The sequence below is a fragment of the Pristiophorus japonicus genome, chromosome 1 (genome assembly GCF_044704955.1).
Source record: "Pristiophorus japonicus isolate sPriJap1 chromosome 1, sPriJap1.hap1, whole genome shotgun sequence".
Taxonomy (NCBI): Eukaryota; Metazoa; Chordata; class Chondrichthyes; family Pristiophoridae; genus Pristiophorus; species Pristiophorus japonicus.
In genome coordinates, this window is record NC_091977.1 from 18812949 (window position 1) to 18840533 (window position 27585).

Below are 27585 nucleotides of genomic sequence, written 5' to 3' on the forward strand. Positions count from 1 at the left end.
TTGCACACCATCCACCACACGGCTTGACAGAGCCTGGTCTTGGTCCAGGAGCAAGGATTAACCAAAACGACTGGAGACCTGCTCTGCTGCACGGACCTAGTGCGCACACATATCGCTGGCCCGTGCTGCCCCTGGGCCCTCGCCTCTTCTGGGCCCCGAACTCGCGCCTCTCCTGGGCCCCGATCACGTCCCTCTACAATCTCTCACCGCTCCTTCGCCCAGACCTCGCCGCTCCTGCTGTACCTGCCCACACTCCAATCACTGACCTCTTTGACCCAGCTTTTGGTCACGTGTCCTAATTTCTCCTTTTCCGGCTCGCTGTCAAATTTTTTGTCTGATAACACTGCTGTGAAGCTCCTTGGGACATCTTACTACGTTAAAGGCGCTCTATAAATACAAGTTGTTGTCAAACTGAAATTTAGCAGCAAACTGCGCGAGGCAGAGGGAGTTCGGCGCATGCACACTGCGAGCGATTCAGCTGTGGGCGTGGCTCTGACCAACGTGCTGCGGATGGCAGTCGATGTCAGGGGTCACAGTCAAAGGATAAAGGTTAAGCCATTTAGGACTAAGATGAGGAGAAACTTCTTCACTCAGAGAATTGTGAACCTGTGGAATTCTCTACCACAGAGAGTTGTTGAGGCCAGTTCGTTAGATATATTCAAAAGGGAGTTAGATATGGCCTTTACAGCTAAAGGGATCAAGGGGTATGGAGAGAAAGCAGGAAAGGGGTACTGAGGTGAATGATCAGTCATGATCTTATTGAATGGTGGTGCAGACTCGAAGGGCCGAATGTCCTACTCCTGCACCTATTTTCTATGTTTCTATGTTTGTATAATTGCCCTTCACTGCAAATCATATCAAACTGAGACAATTGCAGCTTGTGTGGTTAAATCATGTGCACTGAATGGAAACTCTTTTGAGTTTACCTGCAAAAACATAAACATTAAAACCATGCCACCCGACCTGGGTGACACAGCAGACATTTTCAAGGCCCCTTTTTTTTTATTATTTTTTATTTTTTTATTTTTTGGGGTTTTTTTTGGTTTTTTTGGGGCGCTAAAATCAAATTTTTCCAGTGCCCCCTATAAAAGGGGAGGGGGACACTAAAAGCACCGGCAATGAAAACAAATTAAACTTTAAAACGTAAAATCAAATTAAAATTTGGTTGCCGGGCGTGATGATGCACTCCAGTCCCTCCGGTGCCCACCTCTCGCGCACTGAATGGAATCTGCACTCTCATTCTAACATCTGGTTCTGATCTAGCGTTTTGGCCGCTTGTGATTGGCAGGCTGAAATGGATGCGACCGTGGGGAAACTATTTCACTTAAAGTTATACTTCAAGTTTGAAGTTGTTTGTATTAATGGGGGGAGAAATAGATCTTACTGAGTCATTCTTTTTTTTGGAGATTTCAACGTTTTCAAGGTGCCTCACGAACTCGGCCACCAGCAGAGGTTACTCAGCAATGTCTTTTGGTTCCACAGTCCCCACCACATACACCGACCACAGTCATGGCAGTCAACGATCCCTTGCATTAATTGAGCACCTTTAACATAGCACAAACATCCCAAGGTGCTTCACAGGAACGTTACCAGACAAAATTGGACACCGAGCCTCATAAAGAAATATTAGTACATGATTCTATGAGATTGGTATCAAAATGTGAATCATTGACATTCTCTACCCCCAGAGAGCTGTGGAAGCTCAGTCGTTGAGTATATTCAAGACAGAGATCGTCAGATTTTTGGATATTAAGGGAATTAAGGGATATGGGGATAGAGCAGGAAGGTAGATTTGAAGTAGAAGATCAGCCATGATCTTATTGGATGGCAGAGCAGGCTCGAAGGGTCCAATGGCCTACTCCTGCTCCTATTCCTTATGTTCTTACGTTTATGTAATGCAGCAGGGCCAGTATTACTGCCATAAAAACCAGACAGCAACAGTGTTCTATATTTATGTTTCATTTGAAGGGGAAGCCAGAAACAATCCAAGTGATTGTCCTTTAGCCCAGGGGAGATGGTGTGACCAAGTGAGTCATCAGATAACCTGCAAGTATGCAACAACAACAACTTGTATTAATATAGCGCCTCTAACAGAGTAAAACGTCCCAAGGTGCTTCATATATGAATGTTTTAAGACAAAGCAAAAAACTGACACTGAGCCACACAAGAAGAAATTACGGCAGATGACCAAAAGGTTGGTCAAAGAGGTACGTTTTAAGGAGCATTCTAATGGAGGAAAGAGAGGTAGGCGGAGAGGTTTATAGAATCATAGAAATTTACAGCACAGAAGGAGGCCATTTCGGCCCATCATGTCCACGCCGGCCGACCAAGAGCTATCCAGCCTAATCCCACTTTCCAGTTCTTGGTTCGTAGCCCTGTAGGTTACGGCACTTTAAGTGCACATCCAAGTATCTTTTAAATGTGGTGAGGCTTCCTGCCTCCACCACCCTTTCAGGCAGTGAGTTCCAGACACCCACTACCCTCTGGATGATGACATTTCCCCTCATATCTCCTCCAAACCTCCTACCAATTACTTTAAATCTATGTCCCCTGGTTGTTGACTCCTCAGTCAAGGGAAACAGGTCTTTCCTGTCCAATCAGGTCTCCCCTTAGCCTCCTCTGTTCCAAAGAAATCAAACCCAGCATCTCCAATCTTTCCTCATAGCCAAAATTCTCCAGTCCAGGTCACATACTTGTAAATCTCCAGTGCAATCACATCTTTCCTGTAATGTGGTGACCAGAACTGTACACAGTACTCCAGCTGTGGCCTAACCAGTGTTTTATTCAGTTCTAGCATAACCTCCTTGCTCTTGTATTCCATGCCTCGACTAATAAAAGGCAATAATAATGCCTTTTTAACCACCTTATCTACCTGGCCTGCTACCTTCAGGGACCTGTGGACCTCCACCTCAAGGTCCCTTTGTTCCAAAACACTTTTCAGTTTCGTATCATTTAATGTGTATTCCCTTGACTTGTTTGACCTCCCCAAATGCATTACCTCACACTTATCCAGATTGAATTCCATTTGCCACTCTTCTGCCCATCTGACCAGTACATTGATATCTTCCTGCAGTCCGCAGCTTTCTTCTTCATTATCAACCACACAGCCTATTTTAGTGTTATCTGCAAACTTATTAATCATACCCCCAACATTTAAGTCTAGATCATTGATAAATACCACAACAAGCAAGGGACCCAGCACTGAGCCCTGCGGAACCCCACTGGATACAGCCTTCCAGTCACAAAAACACCCATCAACCCTTTGCTTTCTGCCTCTGAGCCAGTTTTGGATTCAACTTGCCACTTTGCCCTGGATTCCATGGGCTTTTACTTTCATGATCAGTCTGCCATGTTGGACCTTATCAAAAGCTTTGCTAAAATCCATATAGACTACATCATATGCACTACCCTCATCGACCCTCCTGGTTACCTCATCGAAAAATTCAAACAAATTAGTCAGGCACGACCTTCCCTTGACAAATCCATGCTGACTGTCCTTGACTAATCGATGTCTTTCCAACTAAAGATTTATCCTGTCATTCAGGATTAGGGAGGGAGTTCCAGATCTTGAGGCCGAGGCAGCTGAAGGCACGGCCACCAATGGTTGATTGATTATAATCAAGGATGCTCAAGAGGGCAGAATTTGAGGAGCACTGATATCTCGGGGTATTGTGAGGCTGAAGCAGATTACAGAGATAGGGAGCGGTGATGTCATGGAGGGATTTGTAAACAAGGATGGGAATTTTGAAATTGAGGCATTGCTTAACCGGGAGCCAATGTAGGTCGGTGAGTACAGGGGTGATGGGTGAACGGGACTTGGTGTGAGTTAGGACACATGTTGCCGATTTTTGGATAACCTCAAGTTTACGTAGGCCAGCCAGGAGTGCATTGGAATAGTCAAGTCTAGAGGTAACAAAGGCATGGATGAGGGCTTCAGCAGCAGATGAGCTGAGGCAAGGATAGAGACAGGCGATGTTACGGAGGTGGAAATAGACGGTTTTATTTATGCCATGGATGTGTGGCCGGAAGCTCATTTCAGGTTCAAATATGACGCCTAGGTTACGAACAGTCTGGTTCAGCCTCAGACAGATGCTAGGAAGAGGGATAGAGTCAGTGGCTAGGGAACTTACACAAAATTTAGAAGTACAGTGATAGACTTCAAGAAGCCAAAGACAGGCTGGTGGAATGGGCGGACACGTGGCAGATGAAATTTAACGCAGAAAAGTGTGAAGTGATACATTTTGGTAGGAAGACCGAGGAGAGGCTATATAAACTAAAAGATACAATTCTAAAAGGGGTGCATGAACAGAGAGACCTGGGAGGATATGTGCACAAATTGTTGAAGGTGGCAGGCAGGTTGAGAAAGCATTTTAAAAAACTTATGGGATCCTGGGCTTCATAAATAGAGGCATAGAGTACAAAAGCAAGAAAATTATGTTGAACCTGTATAAAACACTGCTTCACCCTGAACTGGAGTATTGTGGCCAATTCTGGGCACAGCACTTTAGGAAGGATGTGAAGGCCTTAGAGAGGGTGCAGAATAGAATTCCAAGAATGGTTCCAGGGATGAGGGACTTCAGTTACGTGGATAGACTGGAGAAGCTGGGGTTGTTCTCCTTAGAACAGAGAAGGTTGAGAGGAGATTTGATAGAGGTGTTCAAAATCATGACGGGTTTTGTTATGTATTGATGTGTGTATCGTCCTGGTACCTTAAATGTAATGTAACCACAATGCTACACCACAGAGGGCGCTGTGGTGGGAAACCTGGAAGTACCTGCAACAAGCGCTAAAAAAGGCTGACCACCACACCTGAGAGGCACTCTGGAGCTGAACAATAAAGGACGAAGGTCACAGCAGTTAGATTTACACCAGACCGTGTGGAGTCAGTGATTTGTGTGCTACTTACACTACATTGGCGACAAGGAAGCGGACGAACTCCACGCAACCATGGCTACTCTGGGCTCGCTAAAGGATTTTACCGTGGGCAATGATTGGGAGACCTTCACGGAAAGGCTCGGTACTATTTCACAGCAAACGACCTGACGGAGGACACAGACACAATGAGAGATAAGTGTAAGGCGATATTGCTCTCCAGTTGTGGAGATGAGGTTTACTATCTTATCTGGGATTTGCTGGCACCCGAGAGCGCCAGGGACAAGTCATACGAGGAGCTGACTGAACTCATTCGTGACCAGTTGAAACCGAAGGAGGCATCCTAACGGCCAGATACAAATTTTACCATCACTGCAGACCTGAGGGCCAGGATGTCACCAAATATGCTGCGGACCTCAGGAGACTCGCGGCGCCGTGTGATTTTGGCACACACCTTGACGAGGCTTTGCGGGATGTTTTCGATATGGGGATTGGCCACGAGGGCCTCCTTCACAAGCTGCTGGCCACGGAACCCACAGTCACTCTGACAAAGGCCATCGCCATCAGCCGGGCATATATATACCAAGCAAATAATCCACACAGTCTCAAACCCGGCAGGCACTGTCCACAGGATAGCGCCCACCACGGACAAAATTGCAGAATATGGCTCTGCCCGGGGCAGAGAGCACGGACCTCGGGGTCCTGGAACTCAAAGTCCGCTGAGGGGGACCAATCAAGTAGCACCATGCTGGTGTTGTGGAGGAAGCCATGGGACTCACCGGTGCAGGTTTGCGGAGTACACGTGCAATACCTACCACACGAAAGGCCACCTTCAGCGTATGTGTAAAAGAAATCGGACTCACCATTTGGCTGAGGAGATGGGGGATGATCCACTGTTCAGCGAGGAGCAGGCAGAAGATAATGAGGTGTTGGGACTGTATACGTGTACTGACGATTCGCCCCCAGTGATAAGGGAAGTAAAAATCAACGGAGTCCCAGTGAGTATGGAAGTGGACACGGGCTCGGGTCCGTCGTTGATGAGTCGGAGAACTTTTGATAAACTGTGGATTAACCCAGCTGCACGACCCAAGCTGGTCCCGGTCACGGCGAAGCTGCGTACCTACACCAGGGAACTAATACCTGTTCTTGGCAGAGCGATGGTGCAGGTATCCCACGGGGACGAGGTGCACGGTTTACCTTTGTGGGTCGTTGCAGGCGATGGGCCGACACTCCTCGGCCGGAGGTGGATGGGGAAGTCTGTGGGAGCTGGGAAGACTTCATCACTCCACAGGCGGCTGCTCCCCGGGGTGCTGCCGTGCCCCGGGTCCCCAGAGAGCAGCGCCGACCAAGCTGGAGCTGCAGCCTCAATCCACCCACAGGCAAGCCCCAGGCCCGGACCTCGCACCGAGATCCTGCAGCCCCAGCCCCCACAGGCAAGTCCCAGGCCCGGACCTCACACAGAGATCCTGCAGCCCCAGCCCCCACAGGCAAGTCCCAGGCCCGGACCTCACACAGAGATCCTGCAGCCCCAGCCCCTACAGGCAAGTCCCAGGCCCGGACCTCACACAGAGATCCTGCAGCCCCAGCCCCCACAGGCAAGCCCCAGCCCTGGACCTCACACAGAGATCCTGCAGCCCCAGCCCCCACAGGCAAGTCCCAGGCCCGGACCTCACACAGAGATCCTGCAGCCTCAGCCCCCACAGGCAAGCAGCCCTGCAGAGAGGGGTCTAGTGGGGGAGGGGGGGGGTGAGCCGGCGGAGTGCGAGGGATCCGAGATGGCCGGCGGATCGGAGGGGCCCACGCAGAGGGAGAGCCGGGCGGCGGCAGCAGTTGGAGGTCGGGGGCCAGGGCGGCCACAGGGGAGGCGGCTACGGAGGCCGCGGGGGAGGCGGCAAGTGCGGCCGCTGGAGAGGCCACGATGGCCGCAGGGGAGGCGGCTATGGTGGCCGCCGGAGAAGCGACGACGACGGCCACAGGAAAGGCGGCATGTCAGGTGGCGGCGGAGGGGAGCAGAGGCTGCGGCGGCGGAGGGCATCCGGAGCGGCGGAGAGCAAGATGGCGGCGGCCTCGGTCCAGAGCATCAAAGATGGCGGCGTCCAAGGAGAAGCCTCGTGGAATCCTCCTGCATCAAAGATGGCGCCTTAAAAAGAAAATGCACCCGGGAGTCTTAAAAGAGCCTTACCATGTGGTGGTCCCCACAAAGGACTTCTGTAAGGCAGAGCGAGTCTAAAGTGAGCTACGTTAATGTGAGATGGCGAATTTATAATAAGAATTAATTTTTTAATGCTGAATGGCCACTGTATTTGTGTAAAATAATGGATATGAAGTACAATTAATGATAAGGGCTAACAAGGAAATCAGAGATCCGTTACCAGTCAATAACTAGTTAATGTACCAATAACATGTACCATACTAACGCACTGTCTATGCCTACCTGCCTTCGGTTGGACAAGTGTGATGTTATGTAATGATGTGTGTATCGTCCTGTTACCTTAAATGTAATGTAAGCACAATGCTACACCACAGAGGGCGCTGTGGTGGGAAACCTGGAAGTACCTGCAACAGGCACTATATAAGGCTGACCACCACACCTGAGAGGCACTATGGAGCTGAACAATAAAGGACTAAGGTCACAGCAGTTAGATTTACACCAGACCGTGTGGAATCAGTGATTTGTGTGCTACATACACTACAGATTTGAAGAGAGTAGATAGAGAGAAACTGTTCCCATTGGCGGAAGTGTCGAGAACCAGAGGACAAAGATTTAAGATGATTGGCAGAAGAACCAAAGACAACATGAAGAAAAACTTGTTTACACAGCGATAAGGGATTATGGGGAGCGGGCAGGGAAATGGACCTGACTCCATGATCAGATCAGCCATGATCGTACTAAATGGCAGAGCAGACTCGAAGGGCCATTTGGCCTACACCTGCTCCTATTTCTCATGTTCTTATGAGTGGTTAGGATCTGGAATTCACTGCCTGAAAGGGTGGTGGAGGCAGGTTATCTTATCTTACTTATTAGGTTCAGTCGTGGCTTTCAAAAGGGAGTTGGAGAAGTACCTGAAAGAAAAGAATTTGCAGGGCCAAGAGGAAAAGGGGGTGAGCCTCGGACTAGGTGAAAGGCTGTTGCAGAGAGCCGGCACGGGCTCGACGGGCCGAATGGCCTCCTTCTGTGTGGTAACCATTCTACGGGCCCGAACTTGGTGACCTTACCGCCCACTGCTGCTGCCGAGTTTTTTGGGCGGTCTCCCCTCAGTCCCATTTTAGTGCAGGTCTCCCGCCGGCGGGAGGAGAGGACCGCTAGGAACCGCCCGCTGATGTCCGCTGGCGCGCAAGTCGCGTAAGTGACCTCCCACCTGCCAAGCTGGCAGATTGGTGCTGGTGGGAGTCGGTGGCAGCAGGGGGAAGGACCACTGCGTGGAGGCAGGTCTAGCCCCCACGGTAAGTGTGAAGACCTGCAAAAAAAACGGTTAGTGAACTTCTTCTGTTATTTTTCTTTCCAGTGAATCAGGGGGATGGGGTCCCCAGAAGTTGTTCAAGTGTTTTCTTTTGTGTTCATTTTTATTCTTCAGTGTTCCCCCCCCCCCCCCTCCCCCGGGCCCGACCCAATCCTCGGCAGCACTTTGACGAAGATTGCATTTGCCACCGAGATTGGGCAGCCCAGATTTAGGGTGTGTCGGTACTTTGCTGCCGGGTGGTACTGGCAGATCTTCTAGAGGAATCTTCCTGGCAAAGTCTCTCAACGCTCCTTTGGGCGGCACTTGGGCAGGCCTTGGCTTTCACCAAGTTCGGGCCCTTTGATTCTATGATTCTATGATAACTTCCCCGAGTGGGGAAATCGACCTTGGTTGGCGACAGTGGAAATACCAGATCCCAACCACCAGACTGTGAAATGTCTTTGGTCTTTCTGATGTGTACATGAACTTTCGCCTCCAACCGCATTAGTAGCACGAGCATATGTTAGGATGAATTGGTAATGCACTTGGGCACAGAGCTGTCCATTTCGCTCAATATCACAGATCATTACATCTAATGGTAACATTATACTTAAGGTTGAAGGTCAAAAGTTCCAACGAGATTAATGTCTAAACACAGAGGGGAAAGTAAGAGATGTCAGATGAAACATGTGTGTGTGTCTCGTCTAAATACAGTGGCTGTTAAAATGACAAATCTCTTTCCATTATTCAAACAATCCCTGTCTAGCACCAGGAATAAGTTCTGCAGATATAGAATCATAGAAATTTACGGTACAGAAGGGGGCCATTCGGCCCATCATGTCCGTGCCGGCCGACAAAGAACTATCCAGCCGAATCCCACTTTCCAGCTCTTGGTCCGTAGCCCTGTAGGTTACGCCACTTTAAGTGCACATCCAAGTTCTTTTTAAATTCGATGAGGGGTTCAGTTTCTACCACCCTTTCAGGCAGTGAGTTCCAGACCCCCACAACCCACTGAGTGAAAATATTTCCACTCAAATCCCCTCGAAACCTCCTACCAAATACTTTATATCTATGTCCCCTCTGATAAGGGAAATAAGTCCTTCCTATCCACTCTATCTAGGCCCCTCATAATTCTATACACCTCAATAAGATTTTCCCTCAGCCTCCTCTGTTCCAAAGAAAACAAACCCAGTCTATCCACTTGAACGGGGCTGGAACCAGTGTCCTGGCGAATCGAGTAACTCGGGCAGTAGAGAGGGCTTTAAACGAATGAAGTCGGGGGGGGGGGCGGTGGGAGGATTCAGGAAAGAATAACTTTATAAGCATCAAAAGAAATGTCTTATCTCCAGAGCAGAGCAGGGTTCTGAGTAAGAATAAGCAGAGTGGGTCAGGAAGGGACAGAGAGAGTAACAAAGGTCAGCATTGACTAAGGTGACATCAGGGGAAAAAGTCAAAGCTAAAGATGCCACATCTGAATGCGCGAAGCATTCGCAACAAAATAGATGACAGGTTGTATATTTGATCTCATCCTTCATTCTTTATCACAACACAAATTCATTAATGGGTGAAGAATATTACAAGATAGGTTCGGCTTCAAAAGACCATTTTGCCCAGTATGATTTCACCAACCCTGCCATCTTCCCATTGCAACATCTAGCTATTGCTTAACAAAATCACAAGGTGGGTTTGTCAGCTTTCAAAGTGGTTTCAGGACATAGGTCACCAAGATCCAGGTCGCTGATTGGAGCGTGGGCAGGTACAGCAGGAGCGGCGAGGTCGGGGGCGAAGGAGCGGCCAGAAATTGTAGAGGAGCGTGATCGGGACCCAGGAGAGGCGTCAGTTCGGGGCCCAGAAGAGGCGAGGGCCCAGGGGCAGCACGGGCCCAGTCCACACTGCGATATGTGCGCACGCTAGGTCCGTGCAGCAGAGCTTCGTCTTGGATAACCCTTGCCACTGGACCAAGACCTAGCTCTGTCAAGCCCATGTGGTGGCTGGTGTGCAACGGCCACCCCACGTTAAAATAATCCAAGCACAGGCATCTTCCATCCTTCAACATGCATTGCGGGATCTGGAATATTCGGTCCTTCATTGAAACACCTGTGAACTTTTTGGCGTGGAAGCAAGTCATCCTCGATTCGAGAGACTGCCTATGATGATGATAATTCAGAACATAGGTTGGCCTCAACACAGCGAGGATGCAAGATCAAGGAAGAGCTTGTTGGATGGTGGTAATTGGAAGAACAGGAGAATGAATTTTAAATAAAAACAGAAAATGGTGGGAACACTCAGTGGGTCAGGCAGCATCTGTGGAGAGAGAGAAACGGAGTTAACATTTCAGGGAGTATGCCATTCTTGGGAGTATGCCATTCAGCACCTCTGACAGTGCAGCACACCCACAGTACTGCACACGTCAGCATGGGATTAGTGCATAAGCATCTGGAACGGGACTTCAAACCATGACCTTCTGACTCAAAGGCAAGCGTGCTACCCCTGAGCCAAGTGTAACACTACAATGGTACAACCAACGGTAACATAGTTAACAGTGAACAAAACTTAAAATAATGTACTGGAAAAATAATTAATAATTCCTTGCAGGAGATTAGCTGACACCTACTTACACTCAATCAGTATGAAAATATTACACAGAATTAACTACTCAGACCTTGAATTACATTTTGTCTCAGTGAAATTAGTATTGCAAGTAATTTTGGATTACATGAGAATATAAGAAATAGGAGCAGGAGTCGGCCATTCGGCCCCTCGAGCCTGCACCGCCATTCAGTGAGATCGTGGCTGATCTTCTACCTTCCCGCGCTGTCCCCATATCCCTTGATTCCCTTAGTTCCCAAAAATTTAACAACCTTGTCTGGAATATACCCAACGACTGAGCATCCACCACACTCTGGGGTAGAGAATTCCAAAAGATTCACAACCTTCTGAGTGAAGAAATTTCCCTTCATCTCAGTCCTAAATGGCTGACCCCTTATTCCGAGATTGTGACCCCTGGTTCTAGATTCCCTCTCAGGGGAAACATCCCTCCAGCATCTACCCTGTCAAGCCCTGTAAGAATTTTAAATCTTTCAATAAGATCAGCTCACATTCTTCTAAACGCTAAAGGATATAGGCCGAGCCTAGATTAAATCTGTTTCGTACAATCTGGCCTTTCTAATCCAATTGCCGATGCTTTTCTACAGCTGGAGACCGAGAAACATCAGCATGGAGATTGAGAGTGGGTAAAGGGTCCTGGAATGCAGGTACCTATGGAGTAATGCAGGTAAAAACAGCACAAATGGGGTAAAATCATAGCCATGGTGCCGTCGGTCGGTGCCACTGCCTGCTTTTTCCCCTGCGGGAAGCTGTGTGTACCCGGGCGGTGCGTCCCCTTAAAGGGGAGGGCGCACTGCTGTGGCCGCCATTTTATTTTACTTGTCGGCCAACTCCGAGGTCGGCCCAACAATGGTGGCCACAGGTTCAGCCGGGTCGCCAACAGGCAGCCCGGCACCCTTTCTTGGCCCGGCCAAAACCCTCCTCCACGTAAGAATAAAAGTGTTCAGCAATAACATTGGTCCTGTGTATGTATAAATGTTGAAATTGTAGACAGTTTTGAAAGATTCAAAACGGAAGCTCACAGACCTCCAGCATGCTGTTTGTGTATTGTGTTAATTGGAAAGCCATTAACCCTAATCAAGTGATGGCTGGGCCAGTCCAGCAGATACATGAGTGAGGAGAGCCATTAAGGAATTGCCCTGGAACCAAGGCCCAACCCTGAGGCCTTCTGAGGAACAATGGACTTAAGGGATATATAAAAACTCAAGCCACAGTTTGCTCTCGCTCCTTCTCGCCTGAGCACAAGGCAGACCTCCTGCTGAAGACCAGCCGAAACAGCAGGCCGTGTGCTCAGCCAGCCAGCCAGAGGAAAGGTGACGTATATCTTTTTATAAATCATTATTGTAACATCATATCTCTGTTGTAATTCGGTAGATCTGTAGGATAACTGCCGACTGCTGATAAATGTGCATATGTGTGTTTTTAATAAACTGTTCCAAATTGTTTGAAAAGAATTGTCTCGCTGTCAGTTTAATAGAAACATAGAAACATAGAAAATAGGTGCAGGAGTAGGCCATTCAGCCCTTCTAGCCTGCACCGCCATTCAATGAGTTCATGGCTGAACATGCAACTTCAGTATCCCATTCCTGCTTTCTCGCCATACCCCTTGATCCCCCTAGTAGTAAGGACTTCATCTAACTCCCTTTGAAATATATTTAGTGAATTGGCCTCAACTACTTTCTGTGGTAGAGAATTCCACAGGTTCACCACTCTCTGGGTGAAGAAGTTTCTCCTCATCTCGGTCCTAAATGGCTTACCCCTTATCCTTAGACTGTGACCCCTGGTTCTGGACTTCCCCAACATTGGAAACATTCTTCCTGCATCTAACCGGTCTAAACCCGTCAGAATTTTAAACATTTCTATGAGGTCCCCTCTCATTCTTCTGAACTCCAGTGAATACAAGCCAGTCTTTCTTGATAGGTCAGTCCCACCATCCCAGGAATCAGTCTGGTGAATCTTCGCTGCACTCCCTCAATAGCAAGAATGTCCTTCCTCAAGTTAGGAGACCAAAACTGTACACAATACTCCAGTGTGGCCTCACCAAGGCCCTGTACAACTGTAGCAACACCTTCCTGCCCCTGTACTCAAATCCCCTCGCTATGAAGGCCAACATGCCATTTGCTTTCTTAACCACCTGCTGTACCTGCATGCCAACCTTCAATTACTGATGTACCATGACACCCAGGTCTCGCTGCACCTCCCCTTTTCCTAATCTGTCACCATTCAGATAATAGTCTGTCTCTCTGTTTGTACCACCAAAGTGGATAACCTCACATTTATCCACATTATACTTCATCTGCCATGCATTTGCCCACTCACTTAACCTATCCAAGTCACTCTGCAGCTTCATAGCATCCTCCTCGCAGCTCACACTGCCACCCAACTTAGTGTCATCCGGAGATACTACATTTAATCCCCTCGTCTAAATCATTAATGTACAGTGTAAACAGCTGGGGCCCCAGCACAGAACCTTGCGGTACCCCACTAGTCACCGCCTGCCATTCTGAAAAGTACCCATTTACTCCTACTCTTTGCTTCCTGTCTGACAACCAGTTCTCAATCCACGTCAGCACACTACCCCCAATCCCATGTGCTTTAACTTTGCACATTAATCTCTTGTGTGGGACCTTGTCGAAAGCCTTCTGAAAGTCCAAATACACCACATCCACTGGTTCTCCCTTGTCCACTTTACTGGAAACATCCTCAAAAAATTCCAGAAGATTTGTCAAGCATGATTTCCCTTTCACAAATCCATGCTGACTTGGACCTATCATGTCAGCGATTTAGAAATCTTACACCCGTCGGCCGAGTTGGTGCCTAAAGTGGATGCGGAGCTCGCAGCACCCCTCCCCCACCCCCACTTTTAACCAACGCCCGCTCAGCACCAACACACCTCCGCCCATCAAATGCCCGACTTCACCGCCCGAACACTGGGGGTTGAATAAAAGGGGTAAAACCACGCAAAAACACCGACCCATGGTTTGGGGCGGTGAATCAACTAGAAATATGGTGAATGTCAGTCGAGGGGTGATTTCGGGACCTTAATCTTTAATAAAACCTACACAGAGTTATATAGAATGTGTCGCACTGATATGGCCCACTAAATATTTCCGCTGGGTGCTGTTTATTGAAAGCATGTACTCTCTCCACTCGAAGATCTGCTAAATACTTGATTATGTGCTCAAGTCCCTGGAGTGGGATTGAGAACCCACAATCTTCTGACTCAGACGCGAGATTGCTACCCACTGTATTTTAATTAATTATTCAACATTAAAAACATTCACACCATCGTGAACATTCCTTTGTATCATACAACTCCTTTCTGCCACTCTGCACAGCCATTCCTCTAACTCACGTTATCAAAACCTGAAGTTTAATTTGTCTCCCATACCATATACTAATCTACTGTGCTTTAAAAATTGATCATAAGCAACCCTTCTGAACTCTTTCTAGGATATCCTCACCCCAAAAAATTTCTTGCAGACACAAGTCAGTGCCTTTAAAACACTGCAACAACTGCTGCAATTTCTTCTCCCCCGTTCACATTAACCGAGACCAATGTAATCATGGCTGCTAATAAAGGAAGTGTGTCTGATAAACCCCCTCCCCTATCATTGAATCTCCAGCTCTTCCCTTCTCTCATGCTCCTTCGGGAAGCTGTTGCTTTCTCCTGCAGCCTCCGGCTCTTTTTCACCTCCTGTTTGAACCTTCCCTGCCTTTTCAGCCTCTTCCTTACATTAGGTTCAGGCTGAGAAGCTGCCATTTCTCCCTCCTTCTGCCCCTCACTAACCTTTCCCTTGCCACATGATGCCACCCCACCACACTTCCATGTCTCCATCCCCCTCTGACTCCTCACTCCCGAGTTCTTCTGTAATGTCCCGTCCCTGATCCCCATCAGATACATAATCTCCCTGGGAGACTCCTGCTGCTAACATGGTTTCTCCAACAGTGCCACTCCCTTTGGCTTCACCTCCACTGTTGACCCTTGCTCCCGTTTCTTCTCTCTCTGGGACAATGGCGCGTCATCACCGATCTTGCTCCCCTTTGGCGTCTTTGTCTCCCCGCTCCCATCCTGCTGCCCCTTTAAGACTTCTGCCTCTTGCACCCGCTCATGGTCTTGCCCCCCTCCTGCTCCCCGAGATGTACGGCCCCCCATCTCTCTTTGGAGTACTTACACTTACCCCGCACCCTGCTCCCACCTCTGCTCCCCCTACGGGCACCCGATTCTTTAGGGAGAGCACAGCCATATAATGGCTCGACTCTGCCCTTGACCCATGCTGCTCTCCGCTGACTTTGTCCTTTTCCACCATACTTGTTGTGTTTGCCACCATTTCCATCCTGTTCTCTGCTCTGCAATTTTCTGCCTCTTGCATTCTTTCCTCATTCCGTTCGGCGGCAGTGTCCTCCGCCTGCTCCGCTCTTCTGGCCACTCCATTCACACCTCCTGCTCCTTCTCCCATCTCCTCGTCACTCAAGGAGCTTCTTTCTGCCTCACACTCACAGCGGACCTTTGCGACAAACCGCACAGCTCTATGCCTTGCAGTTCCGAACGATGTGTCCAGACTTGCCACAGTTATAACAGTACAAGTCTGGACAGCTTCTTACTAGATGGTCGTGTCCAAGACAATAAAAGACAATAATCATGCAGTACCCAGAAGTACTGCACTCCTTCCATTGTCTCGAATTTCATGCTGTAGAGTAATGATTTCACCCCCTCTGGGAACTGCACCTTGACACAACGGGGTCCATCGGCAACCCGCGTTCCTGGACAGTATCTTCTCTTTATTACCGAGCAAAGTTTAATGTCCCCACGACTCCAACTTTTTTATTATAAGAACATAAGAGACAGGAGCATGAGTAGGCCATAAGGGCCCTCGAGCCTGCTCCGCCATTCAATAAGATCATGGCTGATCAGGTCATGGACTCAGCTCCACTTCCCTGCCTGCTCCCCATAACCTCTTATCCCCTTATCGTTTAATAAACTGTCTATTTCTGTCTTAAATTTATTTAATGTCTAGCTTCCACAGCTCTGTGAGGCAGCGAATTCCACAGCTTCACAACCCTCAGAGAAGAAATTTCTCCTCATCTCAGTTTTAAATGGGCGGCCCCTTATCCTAAGATTATGCCCTCTAGTTCTCGTCTCCCCCATCAGTGGAAACATCCTCTCTGCATCCACCTTGTCAAGCCCCCTCATAATCTTATACGTTTCGATAAGATCACCTCTCATTCTTCTGAATTCCAATGAGTAGAGGCCCAACCTACTCAATCTTTCCTCATAAGTCAACCCTCTCATCCCCGGAATCAACCGAGTGAACCTTCTCTGAACTGCCTCCAAAGTATATCCTTTCGTAAATATGGAAACCAAAACTGCACGCAGTATTCCAGGTGTGGCCTCACCAATAACCTGCACAGCTGTAGCAAGACTTCCCTGCTTTTATACTCCATCCCCTTTGCAATAAAGGCAATAAAATTGAGATGAGGAGAAATTTCTTCTCTGAGGGTTGTGAAGCTGTGGAATTCGCTGCCTCAGAGAGCTGTGGAAGCTAGACATTAAATAAATTTAAGACAGAAATAGACAGTTTATTAAACGATAAGGGGATAAGAGGTTATGGGGAGCAGGCAGGGAAGTGGAGCTGAGTCCATGATCTGATCAGCCATGATCTTATTGAATGGCGGAGCAGGCTCGAGGGCCCCTATGGCCTACTCATGCTCCTGTCTCTTATGTTCTTATAATAAAAAAGTTGGAGTCGTGGGGACATTAAACTTTGCTCGGTAATAAAGAGAAGATACTGTCCAGGAACTCGGGTAGCCGATGGACCCCGTTATGTAAGGGTGCATTTCCCAGAGGGGGTGAAATCATTACTCTGCAGCATGAAATTCGAGACAATGGAAGGAGTGCAGTACTTCTGGGTACTGCATGATAACCAGGTGAAGGTTTGCTTTTATTGTCTTGGACATGATCATCTGGTAAGAAGCTGTCCAGACTTGATCACTTCCCTATCACTTGCTGTACCTGCATACTAACCTTTTGCGTTTCATGCACAAGCACCCCCAGGTCTCGCTGTACTGCAGCACTTTGTAATCTTTCTCCATTTAAATAATATCACAGCGTCCTCAATATAAATCGGCAGGTTCAAGAATGGGGCCACCACCTCTTCGGAATACAGCAGAGATACATCCAAGAATTTATCACCAACCTTCAAACTCAGTAAAAGTCTTTGCATCTTCGCTCGGCCACTGACCATCACCTGGAAACCAACATTTGGCTTTGATCGGCAGGCAAAGCAGCTTCCTTCACTGCAGTCCTCATGTACAGCCTGGATAATATCCCAAGCTCATATCTCATTATCCTGGCGGTGAACCACACCGTGTTTTCTTTTCCAAACCTTCTGGGGTCCCGGCCCAAATCTTTGGGACTTTTATTCTCCCTTCCCCCAACATTTTCTCCCCTGATTAAATTCACTCTGGGAACATTGTCCTCTGTGGGGCCTGGTACTCCATGCTTACCGTATCAGCCAGCTGGCTGCTGTTTGTTGGCCAAAAGGCCCTAAAATCTGGGGGGGGGAAACTTTTTACAAACTCACTCCAACTCTCTGCAGTAATCAGCAGCACATGTTCACTCCTGGCCCCTCCCACCTCAAGAGTGCGACCCACTGAGCCACGGCTGACACTGTCCATTGTTCCATTCAAAGAGCTCGCACCTGCAAAAGCACAGTGGGCTGAATGGTTCCTCTCTTATGCCACAGATTCTATGAAATGAATGTTGAAGAACAATTATCTAGGTCGCTAAAAAATTGGACATTGCAAATTCAAGTGATAAAACTGCAATATTCAATCTTCAAAAATAACCTCCAGAGATGATAAGAACTGCACCTGATGCAAAAATGAAAAGTCATGCCATTTTCATAAGAAAAGACTTTGTAACAATCCTGGCAGTTTAACAGTCAGCACAGTTCTTTAAGTTATTCAATAAAATTGTGCAAATAATCATTACATTGGAATAATTGAGCTAACCTCAACTTCAGGCAATTTATTTGCATTGTAATGTTGATTTACTAACGAGCCAAAGTCTGCTTATCATTTAGTATTTTTGCAATTGTTCTTTGCTTACAGTACGTTTCTGCCTCATAATCTGCAAATGGCTTTTGGTCATAATTGGTTAGAAAGGATTTGCTACAGTCTTTGTTTAAACAGAGGGACTTTAGAAAGAAAACTAAGCAACCATGAGTCAGTGAGTAGCACACCACGTTGCAGGGGACACATTAAACTTCAGGATTTAACGCTAATATGTGCTGCAGGATCATCATTATAGGCAATCCCTCGAAATCGAGCAAGACTTTAAACCAACTCTGTGGAGGCGGCGTTCTTCTTCTGGCTTGCCTTTCCAGAAGAAGGTGTAACCTCCACCTTGTTCTTTGAGCTGGGCCTTCCCCTGCCCGCCGGGTCTCGCTTCGGGCGGCGATGTCGACATCGAAGGCAACGATGGCGGAGCGGCGTTCCGATCTGTCGCTGTTGGAGTTGTCCACGAGGAGCCTGACATTCCAGGCCCCGAACGTCATATTGAAGATGCCTGTGCGCGAGTTCTTTTAAGGTGGGGTGGCCGTTGCACACTGGCTACCACACCGGCTTAGCTGAGCAAGGTCTTGGTCCAGTGGCAAGGGGGTCCAAGACGACTGGAGACCAGGCACTGCTGTATGAGCCTCATTGCCTACGGCGAGATGTGGGCCGTAAGCTCGGCACTGAGCAGCACCCTTCGGAGTGGTGGTAAGAGATCCGAGGCCAGGCCTCGGAGCTCTGTTGGAGGAACGGCTGTGCAGAGGGGAGGAATGGATTTGTATGGTACGATGAAATGATCACAATGTTGTAAATGTTCTTAATGCTCAATAAATATATATATTTTTTAAAGTGTGTAGCACACTCACCTCTGAGTCAGAAGGCTGTGGGTTCCCACTCCAGGAACTTGGGCACATGAATCTAGGCTGACACGCTGAGGGAGTGCTGCACTGTCAGAGGTGCGGTCTTTTGGATGAGACTTTAAACCGAGGCCCCGTCTGCCCTCAGGAGGACGTAAAAGATCCCGGGCACTATTAAGAAGAAAAGCAGGGGAGTTATCCCCGGTGTCCTGGCCAATGTTTATCCCTCACTCAATATAACAAAAACAGTTTATTTGGTCATTATCACATTACTGTTTGTGGGAGCTTGCTGTGTGCAAAATGGCTGACGCGTTTCCCACATTACAAAAGTGACTACACTCCAAAAGTACTGCATTGGCTGTAAAGCGCTTTGAGAGGAGGTCGTGAAAGGTGGTGTACAAATGTAAGTCTTTCTTTCATTCAGCCCCTCGAGCCTGCTCATCTGTACCTCAACTCCGTTTACCCACATTAGTTCCATACTCCTTGATACCCTTACCTCAGAAAAAATCTATCAATCTCAGTCTCGAAAGCTCCAATTGTCCCCCAGCATCCATTGCCTTCGGGGGGGAGAGAGAGTTCCAGTTTTCCACTACCTTTTGTGTCAAAACGTGCTTCCTGACATCACTCCCTGAATGGCCTCGGTCTAAGGGTAGGGTACACTCCCTGGAGTATCAACCTAAATAATGTGCTGAACTCTTGGGGCTAGAAATTGGTCTTTTGGTGATTAGTGCTATTTTTTTCGTAATTTTTCGCCAAAGATACCGCTAATCACACTGCCATTTTTTAAAGGCCTAAAATTGGCAAAAAAAAAATGTGCCTAGCGGTAAAAATTGGCGTTGCACGAGGATTCACGACGGAAACCGCAGTCCTCGCCAACTTTAGTCCGAGGCCGATCACCACCAAAAAAACATGCCCTGGGAGGAGGGAAAACATAATTTAAAAAAATAGCAAAAAATAAAAAATCACAAAACATTAATTGCTGCAAAAAAAATGTGAAAATAAAAACTTTAGCCTACCTTTTTTGCTATGTACTGCCATTTTCATATGTACTGCCATTTTTGGGCCTGCAACGCAGGCTTTTCTTTCACCCAGAATACGGGTGCGCCAAATGGCCAATTTAAAGGGATAACGCTTTTTTTTGTCTTGCACGCTGGCGGTCCGCTTTTCAGCGGTATTTCAAAATGGCCAGCGCAAGATTTTGGCCAATTTACTTGATCACCTTTTTCCGCCAAAATCGGTGAAATATCGAGAAAAAAAACGGGCGCAAGGTTGACCAATTTCTAGCCCTAGTGAGATTTGAACTGACACTCTATTATCAGAAAGCAAGAGCCCTAGCATCCTTCCTGTGATTGGCTCTCTGTGCTCATAGCCGCTCTTCCTGAGGTGCTCCGGACACTGCTGGGACACAGAAACTAAATGGCCAAAGCAGACGTACGCTGCCAGTGGAACCTTGGATCCTGGAGCCCTGGAGCCTACAGTCTGTCCCCTCCATAGATCTGTTAGGGACTATGGTTCAGGGACTTTCTAAAGACCTAAGTCAGTCTCAGGCCAACTCTCAGTTGGCACAAGTTCCGATCGGGTCGACCAAGAGCGTGGAAGTCCTGGGGAAAGCCTGTGACACTCCTGGAGATTCCCCTGTGAAATGGAGAGTGTTGTGGGGGGGGGGGGGGGGGCAGGGGTGAACATGCAGAGCCCAAGAAAGGGAACCTCAAAGAGGAGGGTCTGAAAGGAAGAGAGGGAGGTGGAGGGATTTATGGAGGAAATTCCGGAAATTAACCCTGGATTCCCGAAGGCATGGTCTCAGGGGTGGTGAGGTTTGGTGGGGGGGTTGGGCGGGGGGAACTGGAGGAGGTTACAGAGATAGGGAGGGGACGAGGCCATGGAGGGGTGTAAATATGAATTGTGAACTGTAAATTGGGGACATAGAGGTGCCGTGAGCCAATGCTGCTCAGTAAGGAGACAGGCATTAGGTGACCGGGATGTGGAACAGGATAAAATATAAGCCGTAGGGCTAGATTTTCCCCCTTTTTTTTCATGCTTAACGCCCATTTAACGTCCATTTTACCGCTGAAATGACGTATAACGTCCATATATCGCCCATTTAGCCACAAAATGGAAACTGACGGGCATTTTTTGGAAACTTATCGCCGAGTGTTACTTTCCTCATGTGTGTAACGCTGGGAAAAAATAATACCGCCCACCCACTTTGTTTGGGCGGAAACATCAGAATGGGTGAAATCAACACCCATAATATCGCCCAGCGTTAGTTCCCGCACGGAATTAAGGGTGAGATTCAATAATACCGCCTGCCCACTTTTTTTTATCGTAAAGATCACATTTGCTGAAAATAACAGCCATGAGATCACCCAGCGTCACTTTCACCACCTTGCACACATATCGCCCTCAATATCGCTCGCACAAAAAATCGCCCGGAAAAAGTGGAGCTAACTGGAACGAATCACGGCGTTATGGACGCCATGTTCTACATCACATGTCGCATTCTTTAAAAGGCTGCTCTGCTTCAACCTCGGGGGAGATCGGATGTACTCTGGAGGTCTTTGGAGGTGATGTGAACATCTGTACAAACATCTTGACCATATTGTGACCGATTGGAATTTAGTAGGTGTCTTCATCGGGACATTCATTCTTTGTGACCAATTGGCGGATAACATAGAACTATTGCAATGGGGCCTGTCCTTTCTCACCCTCTCATGTTGACCAATTACATGCTGCAGACTCGAGATGGCCGAAGGTACGCTCCACAGCATTATGTGCCCAATGTAAGACGTGCCACACGGATGAGGAGGGCTAGACGTTACATCCCCCGCAAGTACAGGGAGAAGCGGTCTTACCTCGACTTGCCGGACACCACCTGCCTTCGGAGACTGCGCTTCCACAAAGAGGTTATCACTGAGGTATGCCGGCTCATAAGGGCAGATCTGCAACCTGCCAGCACCATCAGTACTGCACTGTCCGTCGAGGTCAAAGTCACCACGGCACTGTCGTTCTACGCCTCGGGTTCTTTTCAGGCCACAGCTGGAGACATTTGCGGACTTTCTCAGCATGCCACACATCGCTGCATTAGACAGATCACTGAAGCCCTGTGCGTATGCAGGAGGGACTTTATCAGCTTCCCTATGACCAGGTAGGCACAGACTGAGAGGGCTCTAGGATTCTCCAGAAATGCAAACTTCCCCAACATGCAGGGAGCAATAGACTGTACGCACATCGCAATGCGGGCACCTTTTCAGGATGCAGAGGTTTTCAGGAACCGCAAGGGATTCCACTCCCTGAATGTGCAACTGGTTGTCGACCACCAACAAATTATAATGGCAGTGAATGCTCAATTTCCTGGCAGCATCCATGATGCTCACATCCTGCGTGATAGCACTGTATCTGACTTGTTTAACAATGAGCCACGAGGTCAATGCTGGATGCTTGGTGACAAAGGATATGGCCTCGCCACCTGGCTGATGACCCCCCTGCGTGGCACCCACACCGAAGCCGAGAGGCGATATAAGGAGAGCCACAGAGCAACTCGCAATATCGTGGAGAAAACCACTGGAGTGCTGAAGCAGCGCTTTAGATGCCTGGACCACTCAGGAGGCGAGTTCAAATACCACATTGAGCAGGTAGCTCAATTCATGGTGTTGTGTTCCATGCTGCACAACTTGGCTATCAGGAGGAGACAAGAATTGCCTGATGAGTCTGACAGTTCACCTCATCAGAGAGAGGAAGAGGAGGATGAGGAGGTGGACGCTGACATCGGCTCAGACAATCAGGCTGATGCTGAAGCCATGCCCATGCCCCCGTCCCCCTGTAGACGACATGAAAGGGCCAGTGGATGCATGATAGCTGCAAGAGCCTTACGTCAGGAACTTGTCCTGAAAGAATCTTGGTGGTATTTACAAGGCTGACATACTGCTGGGTGTGCAGGTCATACATCAATGGTGGGCATCACCTTGGTGACAGTTAACCTTTAAGTTGGTTGAAGTTAAGTGTAATTATACACTTTGATGTTCAGGAATCACCAGCGTGTAATGGTGCAGCTATCTGAGGCAATGCGCAATAAGGTTTTGTTAAATAAAAAACATTTAAACCAATCATTTGTCTGAAATCATCAGTATTTCTGTAAAAACCAACTCTTCCCCCTTCCCCACCTCTACCCCTTCCCCTTCCGCTCCTGACTCCAAGCCGCCTGGCCGAGGAGGTCCTCAGGCGCTGCTTCATTGGGGGGTGGGCGGGGGGAATGACGGCCAAATTGCTGCTTGGACAGATACGGGAGAGGACGGTCCTGAGGTGGGAACATGCTCCGAGCCAAAAGCAAGATGTTGCTGCTGACTCTCATGTGTGGGTGGCAATGGGGGTGCGGCACCTTGGGGTGCAGTGCCGCGCTCCGGGACCACTGGGAGCCCTCTGCCACCAGTGTTCCTGGATACCAGCTCCAAGGCCTCCTCCATCCCTTCCATGTTATATTTTATTTGTTGGACAAAAACACGGTGCCAACTATGTTCTTTGTGCTTAGTAGGCTTTTTGCTGCTGGTGGATCTCCCTCGTGCCTCCCACAACAGCCAAACAAGCACACGCCACACTCACACACACTTTCAGTCCCTCTCTGTCTCCTCTTCTGCGCATGTCATGATGACCCTTGCCCTCCTGAATCGCGGGAATCGAGCGTTGCCATGCCGTTACTTAGGACGGCGACACTTTACGGCAGAAGGTCAGAGAGATTTAAAGCTACCGCCCATTTCATATCGCTCGCGGTAACGCCCAATTTCAAAAATGGAGACTAGGTGCTTTGAGAATGGGCGAGAAGCTGGTGATCTGAAAACCCATTTTTACCCCCCCACGCCGGAAATAACGCCCATTTTTGGACGATATGCACAAAAGTGTAAAATCTAGCTCGTAGTGTTTTGGATGAGCTGAAGTTTGCAGAAATTGCAAGGTGTGAGACCAGCCAGGACAGCATTGGAACAGCAAAAGCATGGACGAGGGTATCAGTGGCTGATGGGCTGAGTCAGGGGTGGAGGTGGGCAACAGTACACAGGTGGAAGTAGGTAATGTGCATGACGGAGAATATATGGGGTCAGAGGCTCAGCTTAGGGGCGATTAGGATGCCAAGGTTGTGAACAGTTTGGTTCAGGCTGAGACAACAATGGCCACGATTTCTCCACACGCGGGCGGGATCGATGTGGCCGGGTTTACTGACAGTGGAAAGTGTGATGTATGTAGCACTCAAATCACTGACTCCACTCAGCCTGGTGTTGTACTAACTGCTGTGATCTTAGTCCTTTATTGTGCAACTCCAGAGTGCCTCTCAGATGTGGTGGGCAGCCTTTTATACTCTGTCTTGCAGGTCAAGAATGAGTTCGATCAGCTCCTCATATGACTTGTCCCGGGCACTTGCGGATGCCAGAAAATCCATGACGAGACAGTAAACCTCATTGTCACAACTGGAAAGCAATATCGCCTTATGCTTCTCTCTCAGTGCGTATGTGCCCCCCGTCAGGTCGTTTGCCGTAAAGTAGTACTCGAGCCTTTCCGTAAAGGCCTCCCAATCATTGCCCACCGTAAAATCCTTTAACGAGCCCAGAGTAGCCATGGTTGACTGAAGCTCGTCCGTATCCTTATCGCCAATGTGATGTATGTAGCACTCAAATCACGGACTCCACACAGCCTGATGTTGTAGTAAATGCTGTGACCTTAGTCCTTTATTGTGCAACTCCAGAGTGCCTCTCAGGTGTGGTGGGCAGCCTTTTATACTCTGTCTTGCAGGTACTTTCAGGTCTCCCACCACAGCGCCCTCTGTGGCGCACCATTGTACTTATACATTTAATGTACCCGGACACGACATAACATCTCACTCCCCCCCGCAAGTTCCAAAAGCCATTGCCGGGAACCTCGGCCTTGTTCGTCCTGGTTGGTTTTTGAGTGTGAGTCCATGACCATCCACTTCCCTCTTCTCCCCCATGTGGAGATTATGCTTGCGGTCTGGTGCAAGCATGTGGTGTTTGCAGTCCTGACATGGGTGATGAAGTACACGAGCATAAACTTCCAACAGAAGGCAGGTATACATAGATAGTACATTTGTATGGTACATGTAATGTGTGGTACAGATGTTATATCAAAAGGTTGCAGGTACACTGAACAGTTATTTAATCCCAGCTCCTCTGGGCGAGGTACGGTGGTGTCATACTGCCCCTTTTTGCCCGAGGTAATGGGCTGCGCTGAGACAGGGTATCGCAACTGGTGCGTTGCCTCTGTTCTCAGAAGTAGTCGATTCGCCTTGGCGGCTCATCTGCAGCCGCTGAACCATTGCATGAATCACATAAATCGAAAATCGCATTCGTCCATTAGTCATGTTAGTCAAGGATCCATTGCCCTTTTACTTGTACCTCTTGGTATTAACTCTTTTCGTAAATCATTCATATCCATTATTTTAAACGCAGTAAGCACTCAGCATTAAAATATTAACTCTTATCATAAATCCGTCATCCTACATTCACATTGCTCATTTAGACTCACTCTTGCCTTAAAAAGTCTCTTTGTTGGGACTGCCAACTGTATAAGGCCCTTTTAAGACTCCTGGGTGCATTTCCCTTTTAAGACGCCATATTGTGTTTCCCACGGGCTTCCACTGGGCGCCGCCATTTTAGTTCCTTTGCTTGCCTTTCTCTGCAGAGCTCTGCTGCCACGAGGCTCGCCACCACCTTGAGCTCGCTGGCGAAGAAGGAACAGAAGGGACAAAGAAGAAAGAAAGATGAAAAACGGCCAAGAACAACTTGATCTTGACTCTGGCAGAAGTGGTTCCCTGGACTCGATCAGTCATAGAGTCCCTGTGAGAGCGGCCTCCGTAATTGCTGCCGTATCCGCCGCTCTGGCTCACGTTCTCCCGAGTCACACCAGCCGCCGCTGTAGCCTCCGCTCCTGTCGCTGTCCCCGCAACTGCCGCCTCTCCTGCGGCCGCCGTAGCCAGCACCACTGTAGCCGCCACCACCGCCCGACTTTCCCTCTGCGTGCGCCCCCCCGGATTTGTCGGCCATCGATGGACCTCCCGCTCATCGCCCGCAGCGCCCCGCCGGCCCGCACCCCAGTGATCGGCCCGCACCGACCAAACTCCTCTTCCAGGGTCTGCTCGTCTGTGTGGGGATTTAGACTGCTGATGAACTGCTTCTTTCTCCTCCAGCTCGATCGGCGCTGCTGCTTGGGAACCTGGGGGTCTGTGGAGGAATGAAGTCTTCCCAGCTCCCACGGACCTTCCCCATCCACCTCCTGCCTAGTGGCGTTGGCCCATCGCCTGCAATGACCCACAAAGGTAAACCGTGCGCCTCGTCCCCGTGAGATACCTGCACCTCCGCTCTGCCAAGAACAGGTATCAGTTCCCTGGTGTAGGTACGCAGCTTCGCCGTGACCGGGACCAGCTTGGGTCGTGCAGCTGGGTTGACCCACAGTTTATCAAATGTTTCCTGACCCATCAACGACGGACCCGAGCCCGTGTCCACTTTCATACTCACTGGGACTCCGTTAATCTTGACCTCTATAATCACTGGGGCCGAATCGTCGGTACACGTGTACAGTCCAAACGCCTCATCTTCTTCTGCCTGCTCCTCGCTGGGATCCTCTACCATCTCCTCAGCCACACGGTGAGTCAGGTTTCTTTTGCACATACGCTGAAGGTGGCCTTTCGTGTGGCAGGTATTGCACGTGTACTCCTCAAACCTGCACCGGTGAGCCCCATGGCTTCCTCCGCAGCGCCAGCATGGTGCTACTCGATTAGCCCCCCTCGGCGGAATCTGAGTTCCAGGACCCCGAGGTCTGTGCTCTCTGCCCTGGGCAGAGCCATGTTCTGCAGTTTTGTCCATGGCAGACGCTATCCTGTGGACAATGCCTGCTGGGTTCAAGGCTGTGTGGATCATCTGCTTGGTGCTGTAAGTCGAGGTCATAAATGCCCTGCTGATGGTGATGGCTTGCTTCAGGGTGACTGTAGGTTCAATGGATAGCAGCTTGTGAAGGAGACCTTCATGGCCAATCCCCATAACAAAAACGTCTCGCAACGCCTCGTCATGTTGTGTGCCATAGTCATACGGCGCCGCGAGTCTCCTGAGGTCCGCAGCATATTTGGTGACATCCTGGCCCTCAGGTCTGAAGTGATGGTAGAATTTGTGCCGGGCCGTGAGGATGCTCTCCTTCGGTTTCAGTTGGTCACGAATGAGTTCGATCAGCTCCTCATATGACTTGTCCCTGGCGCTTGCGGGTGCCAGCAAATCACTGACGAGACAGTAAACCTGATTGCCACAACTGGAAAGCAATATCGCCTTCCGCTTCTCTCTCAGTGCGTCTGTGCCCCCTGTCAGGTCATTTGCCGTAAAGTAGTACTCGAGCCTTTCCGTAAAGGCCTCCCAATCATTGCCCAGCGTAAAATCCTTTAATGAGCCCAGAGTAGCCATGGTTGAGTGAAGCTCGTCCGTGCCCTTGTCGCCAATGTGATGTATGTAGCACTCAAATCACTGACTCCACACAGCCTGGTGTTGTAGTAACTGCTGTGACCTTAGTCCTTTATTGTGCAACTCCAGAGTGCCTCTCAGGTGTGGTGGGCAGCCTTTTATACTCTGTCTTGCAGGTACTTTCAGGTCTCCCACCACAGCGCCCTCTGTGGCGTACCATTGTACTTATACATTTAATGTACCTGGACAATACATAACAGAAAGCCCGCACCCAACTTGAAGCCGTGCTCTCTCCAGAATCTTTTCATG